The sequence below is a fragment of the Ambystoma mexicanum genome, chromosome 6q (genome assembly GCF_040938575.1).
Source record: "Ambystoma mexicanum isolate Mex_15411 chromosome 6q, UKY_AmexF1_1, whole genome shotgun sequence".
In the NCBI taxonomy this organism is placed as follows: Eukaryota; Metazoa; Chordata; class Amphibia; order Caudata; family Ambystomatidae; genus Ambystoma; species Ambystoma mexicanum.
The window spans coordinates 1406298780-1406315547 of NC_090937.1; the positions used below are offsets into that span (position 1 = coordinate 1406298780).

At 50.9% G+C, this 16768-nt stretch overlaps 1 protein-coding gene across 1 annotated transcript in view; it reads left to right on the forward strand.

Annotated features, from left to right (window-relative positions):
• Nucleotides 1–367: 367 nt before the first annotated feature.
• Nucleotides 368–16768, forward strand: part of MFSD10 (major facilitator superfamily domain containing 10) — a 999075-nt gene continuing 982674 nt past the window's right edge. The window contains exon 1 of the mRNA XM_069632064.1: nucleotides 368–454. The gene's annotated coding sequence lies outside the window, so the exon portion shown is untranslated. The remainder of the gene's footprint in view (nucleotides 455–16768) is intronic.

Below are 16768 nucleotides of genomic sequence, written 5' to 3' on the forward strand. Positions count from 1 at the left end.
AGGGAAAATGCGCTATTTCGTGTCCGCCTTTCATCTTTGGCAGCTAGTGGTGAGTCAGCACTGGCCGGATGGGGTCCTCTGCTGAGACAGAACCCCCTTGGCAGGATCGAGGGCCCATGTGCCTGGAGGGAGCTGGGGGGGGCAGGGGAAATGGGCAGTGCTCAGACACACGAGAGCTCTGCAGATGAAGGCTGAGCACATCTGGAACTCGTTCCACGTCTGCTGCCAAGCAGCACAAGAGGGGGGGGGGGGCACGAGAGAGAGAGGGAGAGGGAGAGACACAGAGAGAGAGAGAGAGAGAGAGAGAGAGAGAGAGAGAGAGAGAGAGAGAGAACAACAACTGCACCAAACTTTAGGACAAAGAAGGCGCAACTGCCCCCTGAGGCCAGGCCGAGAGTGGCGGATGTTTGGGGTGTTCAGTATGTAAGAGGGACTCGGAGAAGCTGACGCTCAGGTATGTACCCCGAGCCCTCTAGAGAGAACTGGCCCCCAGATGTTCCTGCCCCCCAACCCCCCACCACCTCCCGCACAGGCAGTGAATTTAAGGTTTCATGGCGCTTTTCTCCGCCCCAAGGCGCACCCATCCTGCCACTGGTCTGCTGCGGATAATAATGACTCACGGTATTTTATCGACCTTGAGGGATGAAAGGCTGAGCTTGGGAAGAAAGAGGGCAGCGTGTGACCTGGGGGTCTCTGGGTCCTGGGAGTGGGGGTTGGTTACTTCCCGTGGCTTCCTCGCTGATAGGACATGCAGCAGGGCGACCCTTGATCAGGGGTGTTGCTAGGTCTGGAAAAGATCCGGGGCTACGCTAATGTCAGGACTGGTGGGACTCGGGGCTAGATATAGCCTTTGGGTTGTAGCCCCTAAGCTTCTACCCAGGGCTATAACCAATAGACCTGGGGCTATAGCCCCCTCAGCCCCCCCTCCCCCCGCCCCAGCAACGCCTCTGCCCTTGATCTTGGGGGAAGACCCCAGTGGCCTGCCTAGAGCTGCACCCTGGCAGCCTTCATAGAAGCGGTGCCCGGGGGCAAGGAAAGGCCTGCTGGTGTTTCATGGGGCAGTGGCTCGCTGCGTGTGGGAGGGGCTGCAGCACGCACACCCTCTTCCTGAGCGGCTGGCTGATACCCGCTACACTACCCCCCCTTTTCCCCCCCAATTAGCCAGGTTGCAAAGGTGTTAGTGAATAACAGTGTAGCGCCTGTCAATCTGTTTACTACGGGTCCAAAAAGTAGGACAGCACCGCTATGACATAGAACACAGACGTGCATGATGTGTGGGACCACGTGCAAGGTGGCAGGACAGCCCCGTGTGTAGGAGGGCAGGTACTGCTTGCAGCAAGGTGGCAGGACAGCCCCGTGTGTAGGAGGGCGGTTACTGCTTGCAGCAAGGTGGCAGGAAATCCCGGTGTGTAGGAGGGCAGGTACTGCTTGCAGCAATTTGGCAGGACAGCACCGTGTGTAGGAGGGCTGGTACTGCTTGCAGAAAGGTGGCAGGACAGCAAGGTGGCAGGAAAGCCTCGTGTGTAGGAGGGCAGGTACTGCTTGCAGCAAGGTGACAGGACAGCCCCGTGTGTAGGACGGCAGGTACTGCTTGCAGCAAGGTGGCAGGACAGCCCCGTGTGTAGGAGGGCAGGTACTGCTTGCAGCAAGGTGGCAGGAAAGCCCCGTGTGTAGGAGGGCAGGTACTGCTTGCAGCAAGGTGGCAGGACAGCCCCGTGTGTAGGAGGGCAGGTACTGCTTGCAGCAAGGTGGCAGGACAGCCCCGTGTGTAGGAGGGCAGGTACTGCTTGCAGCAAGGTGGCAGGTCAGCCCCGTGTGTAGGAGGGCAGGTACTGCTTGCAGCAAGGTGGCAGGAAATCCCGGTGTGTAGGAGGGTAGGTACTGCTTGCAGCAAGGTGGCAGGACAGCCCCGTGTGTAGGAGGGCAGGTACTGCTTGCAGCAAGGTGGCAGGACAGCCCCGTGTGTAGGAGGGCGGGTACTGCTTGCAGAAAGGTGGCAGGACAGCAAGGTGGCAGGAAAGCCCCGTGTGTAGGAGGGCAGGTACTGCTTGCAGCAATTTGGCAGGACAGCACCGTGTGTAGGAGGGCCGGTACTGCTTGCAGAAAGGTGGCAGGACAGCAAGGTGGCAGGAAAGCCCCGTGTGTAGGAGGGCAGGTACTGCTTGCAGCAAGGTGGCAGGAAAGCCCCGTGTGTAGGATGGCAGGTACTGCTTGCAGCAAGGTGGCAGGAAATCCCGGTGTGTAGGAGGGCAGGTACTGCTTGCAGCAAGGTGGCAGGACAGCACCGTGTGTAGGAGGGCGGGTACTGCTTGCAGAAAGGTGGCAGGACAGCAAGGTGGCAGGAAAGCCCCGTGTGTAGGAGGGCAGGTACTGCTTGCAGCAATTTGGCAGGACAGCACCGTGTGTAGGAGGGCGGGTACTGCTTGCAGAAAGGTAGCAGGACAGCACGGTGGCAGGACAGCCCCGTGTGTAGGAGGGCGGGTACTGCTTGCAGAAAGGTGGCAGGACAGCAAGGTGGCAGGAAAGCCCCGTGTGTAGGAGGGCAGGTACTGCTTGCAGCAATTTGGCAGGACAGCTCCGTGTGTAGGAGGGCGGGTACTGCTTGCAGAAAGGTGGCAGGACAGCAAGGTGGCAGGAAAGCCCCGTCTGTAGGAGGGCAGGTACTGCTTGCAGCAAGGTGGCAGGACAGCCCCGTGTGTAGGAGGGCGGGTACTGCTTGCAGCAAGGTGGTAGGAAATCCCGGTGTGTAGGAGGGCAGGTACTGCTTGCAGCAAGGTGGTAGGACAGCACCGTGTGTAGGAGGGCGGGTACTGTTTGCAGCAAGGTGGCAGGACAGCAAGGTGGCAGGAAAGCCCCGTGTGTAGGATGGCAGGTACTGCTTGCAGCAAGGTGGCAGGACAGCCCCGTGTGTAGGAGGGCAGTTACTGCTTGAAGCAAGGTGGCAGGACAGCTCCGTGTGTAGGAAGGCGGGTACTGCTTGCAGCAAGGTGGCAGGAAATCCCGGTGTGTAGGAGGGCAGGTACTGCTTGCAGCAAGGTGGCAGGACAGCACCGCGTGTAGGAGGGCGGGTACTGCTTGCAGCAAGGTGGCAGGACAGCAAGGTGGCAGGAAAGCCCCGTGTGTAGGATGGAAAGCCCCGTGTGTAGGATGGCAGGTACTGCTTGCAGCAAGGTGGCAGGAAAGCCCCGTGTGTAGGAGGGCGGGTACTGCTTGCAGCAAGGTGGCAGGAAAGCCCCGTGTGTAGGAGGGTGGGTACTGCTTGCAGCAAGGTGGCAGGACAGCCCCGTGTGTAGGAGGGCGGGTACTGCTTGCAGCAAGGTGGCAGGACAGCCCCGTGTGTAGGAGGGCGGGTACTGCTTGCAGGAAGGTGGCAGGAAAGCCCCGTGTGTAGGAGGGCTGGTACTGCTTGCAGAAAGGTGGCAGGACAGCAAGGTGGCAGGAAAGCCCTGTGTGTAGGATGGCAGGTACTGCTTGCAGCAAGGTGGCAGGAAAGCCCCGTGTGTAGGAGGGCAGGTACTGCTTGCAGCAAGGTGGCAGGACAGCCCCATGTGTAGGAGGGCAGGTACTGCTTGCAGCAAGGTGGTAGGACAGCCCCGTGTGTAGGAGGGCAGGTACTGCTTGCAGCAAGGTGGCAGGTCAGCCCCGTGTGTAGGAGGGCAGGTACTGCTTGCAGCAAGGTGGCAGGAAATCCCGGTGTGTAGGAGGGTAGGTACTGCTTGCAGCAAGGTGGCAGGATAGCCCCGTGTGTAGGAGGCCGGGTACTGCTTGCAGAAAGGTGGCAGGACAGCAAGGTGGCAGGAAAGCCCCGTGTGTAGGAGGGCAGGTACTGCCTGCAGCAATTTGGCAGGACAGCACCGTGTGTAGGAGGGCTGGTACTGCTTGCAGAAAGGTGGAAGGACAGCAAGGTGGCAGGAAAGCCCCGTGTGTAGGAGGGCAGGTACTGCTTGCAGCAAGGTGGCAGGACAGCCCCGTGTGTAGGAGGGCGGGTACTGCTTGCAGCAAGGTGGCAGGAAATCCCGGTGTGTAGGAGGGCAGGTACTGCTTGCAGCAAGGTGGCAGGACAGCACCGTGTGTAGGAGGGCGGGTACTGCTTGCAGCAAGGTGGCAGGAAATCCCGGTGTGTAGGAGGGCAGGTACTGCTTGCAGCAAGGTGGTAGGAAATCCCGGTGTGTAGGAGGGCAGGTACTGCTTGCAGCAAGGTGGCAGGACAGCACCGTGTGTAGGAGGGCGGGTACTGTTTGCAGCAAGGTGGCAGGACAGCAAGGTGGCAGGAAAGCCCCGTGTGTAGGATGGCAGGTACTGCTTGCAGCAAGGTGGCAGGACAGCCCCGTGTGTAGGAGGGCAGTTACTGCTTGAAGCAAGGTGGCAGGACAGCTCCGTGTGTAGGAAGGCGGGTACTGCTTGCAGAAAGGTGGCAGGAAATCCCGGTGTGTAGGAGGGCAGGTACTGCTTGCAGCAAGGTGGCAGGACAGCACCGTGTGTAGGAGGGCGGGTACTGCTTGCATCAAGGTGGCAGGACAGCAAGGTGGCAGGAAAGCCCCGTGTGTAGGATGGAAAGCCCCGTGTGTAGGATGGCAGGTACTGCTTGCAGCAAGGTGGCAGGAAAGCCCCGTGTGTAGGAGGGCGGGTACTGCTTGCAGCAAGGTGGCAGGAAAGCCCCGTGTGTAGGAGGGCGGGTACTGCTTGCAGCAAGGTGGCAGGACAGCCCCGTGTGTAGGAGGGCAGGTACTGCTTGCAGCAAGGTGGCAGGACAGCCCCGTGTGTAGGAGGGCGGGTACTGCTTGCAGCAAGGTGGCAGGAAAGCCCCGTGTGTAGGAGAGCGGGTACTGCTTGCAGAAAGGTGGAAGGACAGCAAGGTGGCAGGACAGCCCCGTGTGTAGGATGGCAGGTACTGCTTGCAGCAAGGTGGCAGGAAAGCCCCGTGTGTAGGAGGGCAGGTACTGCTTGCAGCAAGGTGGCAGGACAGCCCCGTGTGTAGGAGGGCAGGTACTGCTTGCAGCAAGGTGGTAGGACAGCCCCGTGTGTAGGAGGGCAGGTACTGCTTGCAGCAAGGTGGCAGGTCAGCCCCGTGTGTAGGAGGGCAGGTACTGCTTGCAGCAAGGTGGCAGGAAATCCCGGTGTGTAGGAGGGTAGGTACTGCTTGCAGCAAGGTGGCAGGATAGCCCTGTGTGTAGGAGGCCGGGTACTGCTTGCAGAAAGGTGGCAGGACAGCAAGGTGGCAGGAAAGCCCCGTGTGTAGGAGGGCAGGTACTGCCTGCAGCAATTTGGCAGGACAGCACCGTGTGTAGGAGGGCGGGTACTGCTTGCAGAAAGGTGGAAGGACAGCAAGGTGGCAGGACAGCCCCGTGTGTAGGAGGGCAGGTACTGCTTGCAGCAAGGTGGCAGGACAGCCCCGTGTGTAGGAGGGCGGGTACTGCTTGCAGCAAGGTGGCAGGAAATCCCGGTGTGTAGGAGGGCAGGTACTGCTTGCAGCAAGGTGGCAGGACAGCACCGTGTGTAGGAGGGCGGGTACTGCTTGCAGCAAGGTGGCAGGACAGCAAGGTGGCAGGACAGCCCCGTGTGTAGGAGGGCGGGTACTGCTTGCAGAAAGGTGGCAGGACAGCAAGGTGGCAGGAAAGCTATTATCTAATGGGCCAATGTTAAATCACAATGGTAAGTCTATGGCCCAATATTAAGTGTATGGCCCAATGTTATCGAATGGGCCAATGTTAGCCTATGGGAAATACTTCCCATGTTATCCAATGGGCCAATGTTATCCAACGGGCCAATGTTATCCTATGGCCCAATGTTAACCAATGGTAAAATATAAGACCCCCCAAAATCCCCCCCCAATATAAATTTTATATAAAATTCCTTCCGGGGGTCTTGTGATTATTAGTAGTAGACCCCAAATCAATAATTAGGTGGTCTCTAATATTTAATTATCCAATAGAAGATTGGGTGGTCTTTATTAATAATCCCCCATTGGTTATAATGGGTGGGAGTGGCTTCCCTTAACTCCACCCATTGCCGATGATTAAATTATCAGACTCCTCCTCCACTTATTCATTAATTCATTCTTAATTAAACAATCAATCATTAAGTCATTCATCCATCCACGCGTATAATATACAAGTGCATTAGAGGAGGGGGTTAATGGGTGGTCTTTACACATTGGGTACCTTATATACACATCCCCCCAAATAAAGTCAGGACATGTCTAGGCAAGCCCAGAAGTATCCTCCCCCTTATATCAAGGGGGGCATGTCCCAACATAGGGGACCCCTTGTATCAGGTACCCTGTACTCATTTACATACCACCCAACACCCCTCTCTGATTGGTTAACACCAAAGCGAAAGCACCAATCACAAGCAAGCTTGTGGGTGCAGTACCGCTTGCAGCCTGCTGCTGCGCTATAGAGCAAGACTGCTCTCCCATAGAAATGCTGGTGCGCGCTATCAATGTTACTTTAACATTGCGCGCGACGTGTGTGCCCTTGTAATATTAAGGGCACACAGTACGTAGCAACAAAAGGGGGATTTAAAACCCCAACACCTTATGCGTTCGCTACAAATGAGGTGTCCTAGGACTCCTCTACTCAAGCACAACCCAAATAAAGTGTTTACTACACTCTAATAAGTATAGTTGTGCTTTTAACACAATTTATTAATTTGTGTTTAATTCTCCATATTATCTAATGGGCCAATGTTAAATCAATGGCCAATGTTAACCATTGGCCAATGGTAAGTCTATGGCCCAATATTAAGTGTATGGCCCAATGTTATCGAATGGGCCAATGTTAGCCTATGGGAAATACTTCCCATGTTATCCAATGGGCCAATGTTATCCAATGGGCCAATGTTATCCTATGGCCCAATGTTAACCAATGGTAAAATATAAGACCCCCCAATATCCCCCCCGATATAAATTTTATATAAAATTCCTTCTGGGGGTCTTGTGATTATTAGTAGTAGACCCCAAATCAATAATTAGGTGGTCTCTAATATTTAATTATCCAATAGAAGATTTGGTGGTCTTTATTAATAATCCCCCATTGGTTATAATGGGTGGGAGTGGCTTCCCTTAACTCCACCCATTGCCGATGATTAAATTATCAGACTCCTCCTCCACTTATTCATTCATTCTTAATTAAACAATCAATCATTAAGTCATTCATCCATCCACGCGTATAATATACACGTGCATTAGAGGAGGGGGTTAATGGGTGGTCTTTACACATTGGGTACCTTATATACACATCCCCCCAAATAAGTCAGGACATGTCTAGGCAAGCCCAGAAGTATCCTCCCCCTTATATCAAGGGGGGCATGTCCCAACAATGGGGGACCCCTTGTATCAGGTACCCTGTACTCATTTACATACCACCCAACACCCCTCTCTGATTGGTTAACACCAAAGCGAAAGCACCAATCACAAGCAAGCTTGTGGGTGCAGTACCGCTTGCAGCCTGCTGCTGCGCTATAGAGCAAGACTGCTCTCCCATAGAAATGCATGGTGCGCGCTATCAATGTTACTTTAACATTGCGCGCGACGTGTGTGCCCTTGTAATATTAAGGGCACACAGTATGTAGCAACCAAAGGGGGATTTTGGGGGGACCCCAAAACCCCAACACCTTATGCGTTCGCTACAAATGAGGTGTCCTAGGACTCCTCTACTCAAGCACAACCCAAATAAAGTGTTTACTACACTCTAATAAGTATAGTTGTGCTTTTAACACAATTTATTAATTTGTGTTTAATTCTCCATATTATCTAATGGGCCAATGTTAAATCAATGGCCAATGTTAACCATTGGCCAATGGTAAGTCTATGGCCCAATGTTAAGTGTATGGCCCAATGTTATCGAATGGGCCAATGTTAGCCTATGGGAAATACTTCCCATGTTATCCAATGGGCCAATGTTATCCAATGGGCCAATGTTATCCTATGGCCCAATGTTAACCAATGGTAAAATATAAGACCCCCCAATATCCCCACCAATATAAATTTTATATAAAATTCCTTCGGGGGTCTTGTGATTATTAGTAGTAGACCCCAAATCAATAATTAGGTGGTCTCTAATATTTAATTATCCAATAGAAGATTTGGTGGTCTTTATTAATAATCCCCCATTGGTTATAATGGGTGGGAGTGGCTTCCCTTAACTCCACCCATTGCCGAGGATTAAATTATCAGACTCCTCCTCCACTTATTCATTCATTCATTCTTAATTAAACAATCAATCATTAAGTCATTCATCCATCCACGCGTGCGTATAATATACACGTGCATTAGAGGAGGGGGTTAATGGGTGGTCTTTACACATTGGGTACCTTATATACACATCCCCCCAAATAAGTCAGGACATGTCTAGGCAAGCCCAGAAGTATCCTCCCCCTTATATCAAGGGGGGCATGTCCCAACAATGGGGGACCCCTTGTATCAGGTACCCTGTACTCATTTACATACCACCCAACACCCCTCTCTGATTGGTTAACACCAAAGCGAAAGCACCAATCACAAGCAAGCTTGTGGGTGCAGTACCTCTTGCAGCCTGCTGCTGCACTATAGAGCAAGACTGCTCTCCCATAGAAATGCATGGTGCGCGCTATCAATGTTACTTTAACATTGCGCGCGACGTGTGTGCCCCCACAACCCACCCAAAAACCCAAAGGTCCTTTTCAGGACCACCACTTTGTCTCAATCTCCACTCTTGGCTTAGAGCCAGGTTTTCGGGGAATCGAAACTACGTTTCCAGTAACTGCCACACCTCCTTGAGAAAGGAATTCCAACTATGCGTGGAATGCAAACCAGTTTAAAAACCGGTTTAACAAGGAAGTGTAACATGATATCCATGTAGCACAGTCAGCGCACCAATGTTAAGTTTAACATAGCGCGCGACGTGTGTGCCCTTGTAATATTAAGGCACACACGTTGTAGCCTCCCCTTCTGGAAGTTCCCCAGTCTGCTACAACGTGTGTGCCTTAATATTACAAGGGCACACACGTCGCGCGCTATGTTAAACTTAACATTGGTGCGCTGACTGTGCCACTGGACTAAGTCCATAATGTTCTTAGTTACATTACCAAGAACATCTTCAATTTGACAAAAAGCCATTAATACAGTGGGATCATTAGGGAAATTATTTCAAGGATACTCCCATTCTTCCTGGCCCGAGTTTCCTCCCATGTGATCCTCCTGCAAAACACCACCCCCAGGGTCAGGATCAGGTAGAGTCTGCCTATTCCTGGCCACATGTGAAGTGTTCCTGGCCAGATTCCTTGGGATGATTGCCTCAGATGTATCATACCCATCAGATGCTGCGTGTTCCATAAGTACTCCTACTAGCAGAGGAATTGAAGTGGGAGCTATTTACATGCAATGGCTCATTTAAGAGACCATTGTTTTGGAAAAGACGTTCTTAACGTTTCCATGTTTAGAACTGCAAAGAATCATTTTTATTTTGCAAACACACACAAAACACTGGTTAGCTGCCTAAATCTGCATACATTACCTTTGGTTGTGGGTCTTTACGTTGTGAAAGTACATTTTCCAAATCCGCACGCAATTTTTTGCCTTCTGCTGTATTTCATTCTGGTATTTGTAGACTTCCATTGAAGGTGGGGTGAATAATGCCACACTTGTACGCTTTTTGCCTAGCATATTTCTGTAAGCATTTATATATTTGTGTGAGTACTTTACTATGGTATGCATACTTTTCAAGTTATCTTCATAAAGCAGAGTATTGTTGAAAGCTAAACCTGGGTGTGAGGAGGGGAAAGAATGAGAGCAAATGAGTCATGAATATTTCCCCAGGATGTGGCAAGTGAGGTTGTAGTCCTGGAGACAGGCGAGTTTATTTTCCCTGGTGTTGGCCATGTGCAGATTTTCAGGGCACAAGTTGAGGATACATGTGGGTGGACACGACTGCCCACTTTTTTCAGAGGGCAAACACATTCCTCATTTTGGTGTTTTTGAGGCTGGCATTCAAAACAAAAGTTTACTTGCTCAAGTGTACGGCTACTAGTATTTCACCTGAGGTTGTCATGTTCTCAGTGCAGACGCTTACCCATAAGACTACATACAAGTGTCATCAAAGCACACGTCTCTAATTCAGATTCAGGGAATATTTTATCATAAATTGTTGGGCTTAAAATGTGGGTTCCTTTTATGCTTTACCAGCGTAATAAAGATTGCCCATGCTGAGAGCGCTGGACAGTCTTGATTGTATTAAAGACAAGGAGGCGAGCATTATGCTTATCTTTCTTTATTACTGTCCAAACAGCAATTTCAAATCTTAAACATTTTAACACTTTCTTAACTCAACACATTTTTTGTTTGTTCTGCTTCTTCGCAGACTGGAACTAAAAAGGGGTTAATGTTCTTCACTAAAAATGTTCTTAAAACTACAAAACCCCACAACTCTCTGCTTCCTTGTAGGCCAGCTTCATCCTGTGTAACCCATCCGGGTCAGTCCATACCTATATGTAGCTCTCCTTGCTAGAACCCTTCCTCTTTCTTTGGAAGCCAATGTCCATACAACTTATAACTTCAAACTCCAACTTTCTCAACCAACGGAAACTGAGACGCTCTTCTCCATCGTCCTATTGCTCCCACAAACTTTTTCCAACTGTAAAAACGGTTGTGTAAACCCCCCCTCTCAAGATGCCTTCTGGTCCTCTCCTACAAACAATGGAGACACAATTATATGGGCGTGTTCTAACTTCCCAAATGCGACAGAACAGTTTACCGCAGTATTTCGCATATCCCTTGGCGGGATATAATGCTCGCCTCCTTGTCTTTAATAGAATCAAGACTGTTCAGCCCTCTCAGCATGGACAATCTTCATTCTATGGCGAGACAGGAGGCGAGCATTATGCTTGTTCAAAGCTGTCAATCACTCTATTCGCTATCTGGGAGATAGGTTTGAAATAAAAGGTTTTGAATGTGCATTCATTCGACCAATCGGCAGCTTTCATTATGTCTTGTAAAGGGACTCCTGCAGAAAACACCCTAGAAGCCATTGCGCCTCTTCCTGAATGCGCCCCAAACAGTGATAGATCAATGCCAGCCCAGTGCATCACCTCTCTAACCCATCTGGCTATCGTGGACGTAGCTACAGTGTGGAAAGGCTTCCTGCATGCTATTAATAGCTGAGTGACCCCTCTCGGCCTAATCTCCGCCTCTCGCTGCTTCGTATTCTCTGATGCATTGTGCCATGCACAGCTTACTATTATTGGGAAAATATGGGTAAGAGATAATCGTCAAATTCGACTTCGTCCTATTAGCCACATTAAACGCTACTCTTTCCGGGTAAAATAATCTTCCTATTGTCTTCTAAAGCTTTTACATCGGAGACTCTCCTGCATGCTATGAGACACAGAAGCATGGCCAGCTTCCCTGCGAGCTGTGATTGGGACAAGTCCCTATTCTCTGGCCAGGACAGAAACAAACGAAAAACTGCTTGCACGTCCCAAAGCTTAGAGTACCTTGGATCGGGAGGCTTTTGCATTTTTATGCCTTTCAGAAGTCGTAAAATGACTGGATGCTCCCCCTCTGACCTATTGTCTACCTTCTCGTGACCCGCCAAGATCGCAGCCCTGTACACTCCTATCGTCCTGTAGGCGCCACCCTCGGCAAATCTTTCTGCGAGGAAGTTTATTATCTGCACTACAGGGGCTGAAACGGGATCCAAGCTGACTCTTGTGCAGTATGTGCTACAGCATTTCCACGCGGCACTATAGCTCCTGATTGTAGAAGGTGCTCATGAGTCTCTAATACATTCAGCAGCGAGCTGCGAAATACCTGGCAGCTGCCATCTCTGCCCAAAACTCTGCGGGCCATCAGCCGCAGCGCGCCCTCCACCACTAGTGGATGGAGTTGGCCACTCGGGCCCCGAAGAATGTCGACCCTGTGAGGAATCACTCTCGGGAAATCCGTAGAAAGTTCCATCACTACTGGAAACCATGGCTGGGACTTCCATATCGGAACCACTAGGAATAATTCCGGTTGCTCCCTGTGAACTTTCACCAGCACTCTTATCAGCATGACGAACGGTGGGAAAGGCGTAGTGAACTGCGCCTCTCCACTGCTGTAGAAATGCATCTGTCCCCGCTGCCGCTGGGTCTATCCTCCCGCTGAAAAACTTGGGGATCTGTGCTTTCAGTCTGGATGCAAATAGATCAGTGTCTAGGGGCCCCCACGTGTCCTGCAATCGGCCAAAGATGTCTGTCCTGAGCCTCTAGTCGAGTGAGTCCACCAAATATCGCAAATTCCACTCCGCCACTGTGTTCTGGACGCGTGGCAAATACTCTGCCGATAATTATATCTGTTGTTGTAGACAGTAATGCCAAATATCCTTTGCTAATTCGGCTAAATCCTGGAGGAGGACCCCCTAACTTGTTGATATATCGAAATGCTGAAATATTGTCCATCCTGAGAAGGACACAGCACTTGGCTCGGCCCTTGGTGAAGGCTCGCACCACGAATGACCCTGCCAGGCGTTCCATGCAGTTTATGTGGAGCGACAACTCTTCTTCGGACCATTTCCCTCCTGTCTGAAGGAGGCCGCATCGTGCCCCCCAGCCTGCTCTGCTCGCGTCGGACTCTAGCACGACGTCTGGGGGTGCCTTCGATAATGGCTCTGCTATTCCAGGCTTCCATGTTTTGCAGCCACCAGTGAAGTTCTGTGATGGCTTCCTGATCTAAAGTCACTAACTGATGATACCTTAGACCTCCTCTGAGGTGTCTTTATTTTTAATCTCTGGAGGGCTCTGTAGTGCAGCGGGCTGGGAAAAATCACCTGTATGAATGCTGCTAGCAGACCAACTATCCGTGCAAGACCGCAAAGCGAAATAACTTTCTTCGCTACTACTGCTCTGAGTTCCTTCTTTATAGCCTTCAACTTCGCTACAGGGAGCTCTAGCAAGGCTTTTTTGGTATCCACTACAAACCCCAAGAACTCTATTCTCTGGGATGGGCGTAGGTCGGATTTCTCTCTGTTTATGATGAAGCCGAGCAAAGTCACCAACTCGTACACCCACGAGGCCTGAGCCTGCAGGCTCTCTGCGCTCAGGCCTAGAATGAGGATGTTGTCTAGGTATAAGATAATTCTTATTCCTCTTCCTTGAATGGCTTCCGCAACTGGGTGCGTAATCTTGGTAAACGCCCACGGTGCGGACGCCAGGCCGAACAGGAGACAAGTGAACCATCATATTTCCGTCCCTCACCGATACCGTAGATATCCCTGATGCTGAGTCGCTATCGGGATGGTAAGATAGGCATCCTTGAGATCTAATCGGACTAGCCAGTTTCCTGTCCTGAGCAGGTCTCGCAGACGGTGTATACCCTCCATCTTGAAGTGACAGTACACTACCCATTAGTTTAAACTCTTCAAATTGATCAGTGTTCTGACCTTCTCTCCCCTGTGAACCAAAAACATGTTGCTGAGGAAGCCTTCGCTTTCCTGTGTCTCTCTCTATCGTGCCCTTGTCTGCCAGACTGTGCAGCTCGCTGAATAGCAGCTGTTGCTCTTCTAGGGGCATATGTATTGCTGCTGGTTCTCTCGCTTGAGCGGGGCAGCCTACGAACTCTAGCTCCATGCCTGAAACTGCTTGCAACACCCATGCATAGGTGGACAATTCTCGCCATGCATTCCAGAACCAACGCGTTCTCCCTCCCACCATTGGAGGAACTGCGGTCTTGGTACTCACCGCTTGGCTTCGTCGATTGCCTGTAGGCTCCCCTGCCTCTACGGTTCCTGGGGAAGCAGGCTCAGGACGGGAAGAAGTTGTCCTGTTGGCGACTCTCCCAGTATTGGGCTCTGTGGCCTTGAGGTCTCCTGTACTACCCAAAGCGACCGGACGCCTGACCTCTCTGCCGTCCAGTCCCTGCAAAAACTTATCCCGGAAAAATTCTCTGGATGGACGACAATTTTCAGAAATACCCCGCGTCTCCTCTCAGCTGAGAGGGCGTAGTTGGCATTACCCAGCAGACACACTGTGCGTTGGGCCCAGCTCCGAAGGGCCGTCATGTCCAACGGCTCGCCCGTATCAGTGGCCTTTTATGCCAGGTCCATTATTTTAGCGAGCGGGCCTGCCAGGTCTAATACTCTGTCCTGGCCTCCTCGCCACGCCCTGTCGACCCCTTTCCTAATGTCCTTAGATGCTTTCGTGACAAAGGTCACCATCTTCAGGTCCAATTCTGGGGTCTCAGATACTTTGCCTGGTAGCAGCGGTCTGGGGCATTCCGCTCTTATCTTAGCTCTGACTTACTTGTTCAGTGGCTTTCTTAGGTGTTGTGCCATGTATTGGGCCACTCTGGGCGATGACACCCATTCTGAGGACCTGGGATGCGCTATAGCCTCCGGGTCAAACCTGTCCAGCAGACCCTTGTCTTCTTCCTGAGGCTTAATCATCTGTCTGGGTCAAGGCATCTACCTCCTCCCCACCTTCATCGTCTGGCCAGTAGCCCGCATCCTCCTCCTCCCCCTCATTGTTCACCCCTGGGGCAGGGTGTCGAGAGCCCGGCAACGCCGCCCTTAATAAAAAGGCTTTCTTCAGCCTACTCACCGGGTCGGCTGGCTCTTGGGGCGTTAGTTCCACCCCTTCCGTAGTGCTCGGGGGCATCAAAGAGGTAGACCTCTTCTGAGCCTTTTTTACAGCCCTGGTCAACCCCAGAGTCGGGGTGTCGTGTCGATGTTCCCTCTCCTGGGCTCATTGCCCTCTTCCTCCTGCCCTTCTCATGCTTGCCTTCTGCTTATTCGGTATGCAGTGATATAATCGCAGCAGAAATGTCGCCTGTACAAAAAATTGCGGCAAAAATGCTGTGGTTTTACCCGTTAAAAAGGTGTACCCCATTACACCATTTAAGGGGAGCGGGGGTTGCGGGGGTGTCCCCCACTCCCCTTAAATGTTATAATGGGTCTGGAGGTTGCAGGGGTGTCCCCCGCATCCTTTACATGGATTGCTGTGGCAAAACCACAGCCTTTTTGCCATAATATTTTGTGTCCACGGCCATTTTTGCCACGATTTTAACACATGGAACCGCTTATTCAGCATGGCCTCAAGGTGGTTTAGTCTCTGGGCTAGGGGCATCATGCCTTCTGTCACTGCTTGTGACAGGGAATCCTCCAACACTCTCTTGAAGCTGAGGGAGAGATCTTCCTCTTCTGCAGGCTGGTCTCTCCACTCTTCAGAGCTCCACTCTGGGGAAGTACGCTGGGAGACTGTGTGCTCCTTGTAATGTGCCATTTTACCTTATAAGCTGCTAGTAGCTGTTGGAAGTAACATGACTCTTGGAAAGTGTGGAGCGTCTTTATGTATTCTCCCTTTGTGTTTTCTTCTTTTTTTTTATATTTGCTTTTCTTATGTCACGTGAATCTGGAGCCAGGCGTTTTGTTTAGCTGCTTGCAACGCGCGTACGAAATCTGTAACGGGACCCGTAGCGCATTGCAGTTCGGAAGAAATCCTCCCTGCTCGCCGGCACCCGCGGGGTCCTAAATACCTCTGTCGGCCGCACGCGAGCGGTGATGTTAACTGTAGGAGGCGGGGCCGGCTGCCTAACGCGGGCGCATTTGCTTGCGGCTCCGGCCCCGTCCGTCACTAAAATGTTTGTAACCGCGAGTCGGGAGAAACCTTTAGAACTCTTCTAACGGTAAACGTCCGATTATGATTGCGTCACACTAAGAACGCTAAAATATTCTGAGGAACTGGAAACAGACGCCCGCGCTTAGCAGTAGATGCATGTTACTTTATACATATTACGATCCAAATTCGAGCATTCCGTTCTCACTACCCTATCTCTTCCAATCATGCCCAATAAGCATATAAACAGTAAGGTACTTATCTGAATGGCAGCAACAAAGAAAGAGGAAGAGTTCTAGCAAGGAGAGCTATATATAGGCATGGACTGACCCAGATGGGTTACACAGGATACGACTGTACTAGAAGGAAGCAGAGAGTTGTGGGGTTTTATAGTTTTAAGAACATTTTAAGTGAAGAACATTTACCCCTTTTTAGTTCCAGTCTGCGAAGTAGATTTGAAATTGCTGTTTGGGCAGTAATAAAGAAAGATAAGCATAATGCTCGCCTCCTGTCTCGCCATACAATTATTATAAAATCTCCTCTCTGCTGTGTTTTTTCCAGTGTTGATTAATTTATTTGAAAGGCCAATGCTCATTTGTCTTGTGCACTTTCTTCTAAGGGGAAAGGTCAAATGAACTAAATTTCCATATTTGATATTAATATTTGTTCACTTATTATGAGTATATTCATGGGTGCTAGATTTTGATTTTCGCTACGGGTTAAAAAATGTGCACACTAAGTGAAGGAGGAATTCTACCCATTCATATGTTGAAACAACACATTTTACAACTTGAATATGTCAGGGTTCCGTTCAGTTCTTCCTCATCATGTCTTGCACCAGGTACACACAAGAGGAAACACTCCCCTGCCTCCAGCAAATCTGCCTGTATTCCTAAGGATTTTGGAGTCAAACTAAGCCCTCAGAAAACTTGTTCATCCAGAAGCACGCATTACTGCAGAGAACGCTATATGCTGCCATGGAAACGTTGGCTTACACTGCATACGCATATGCCTTCAAGATTACGGTGGCGCGTATGCGTGCAGTCAGCTGTTCGTTATATAAACCCTGCCCACTCTGCACAGCGCTGCTTCTGAATTTGTTCTGAAAGCTCTACGTCTTGCTGTTACCTTGTTTTCCTGGTTTTTGATCCTCTGGTCCGTATTTCGACTTCCTTGCTTCGTCTCCTGATTTTGCTTTGACTTG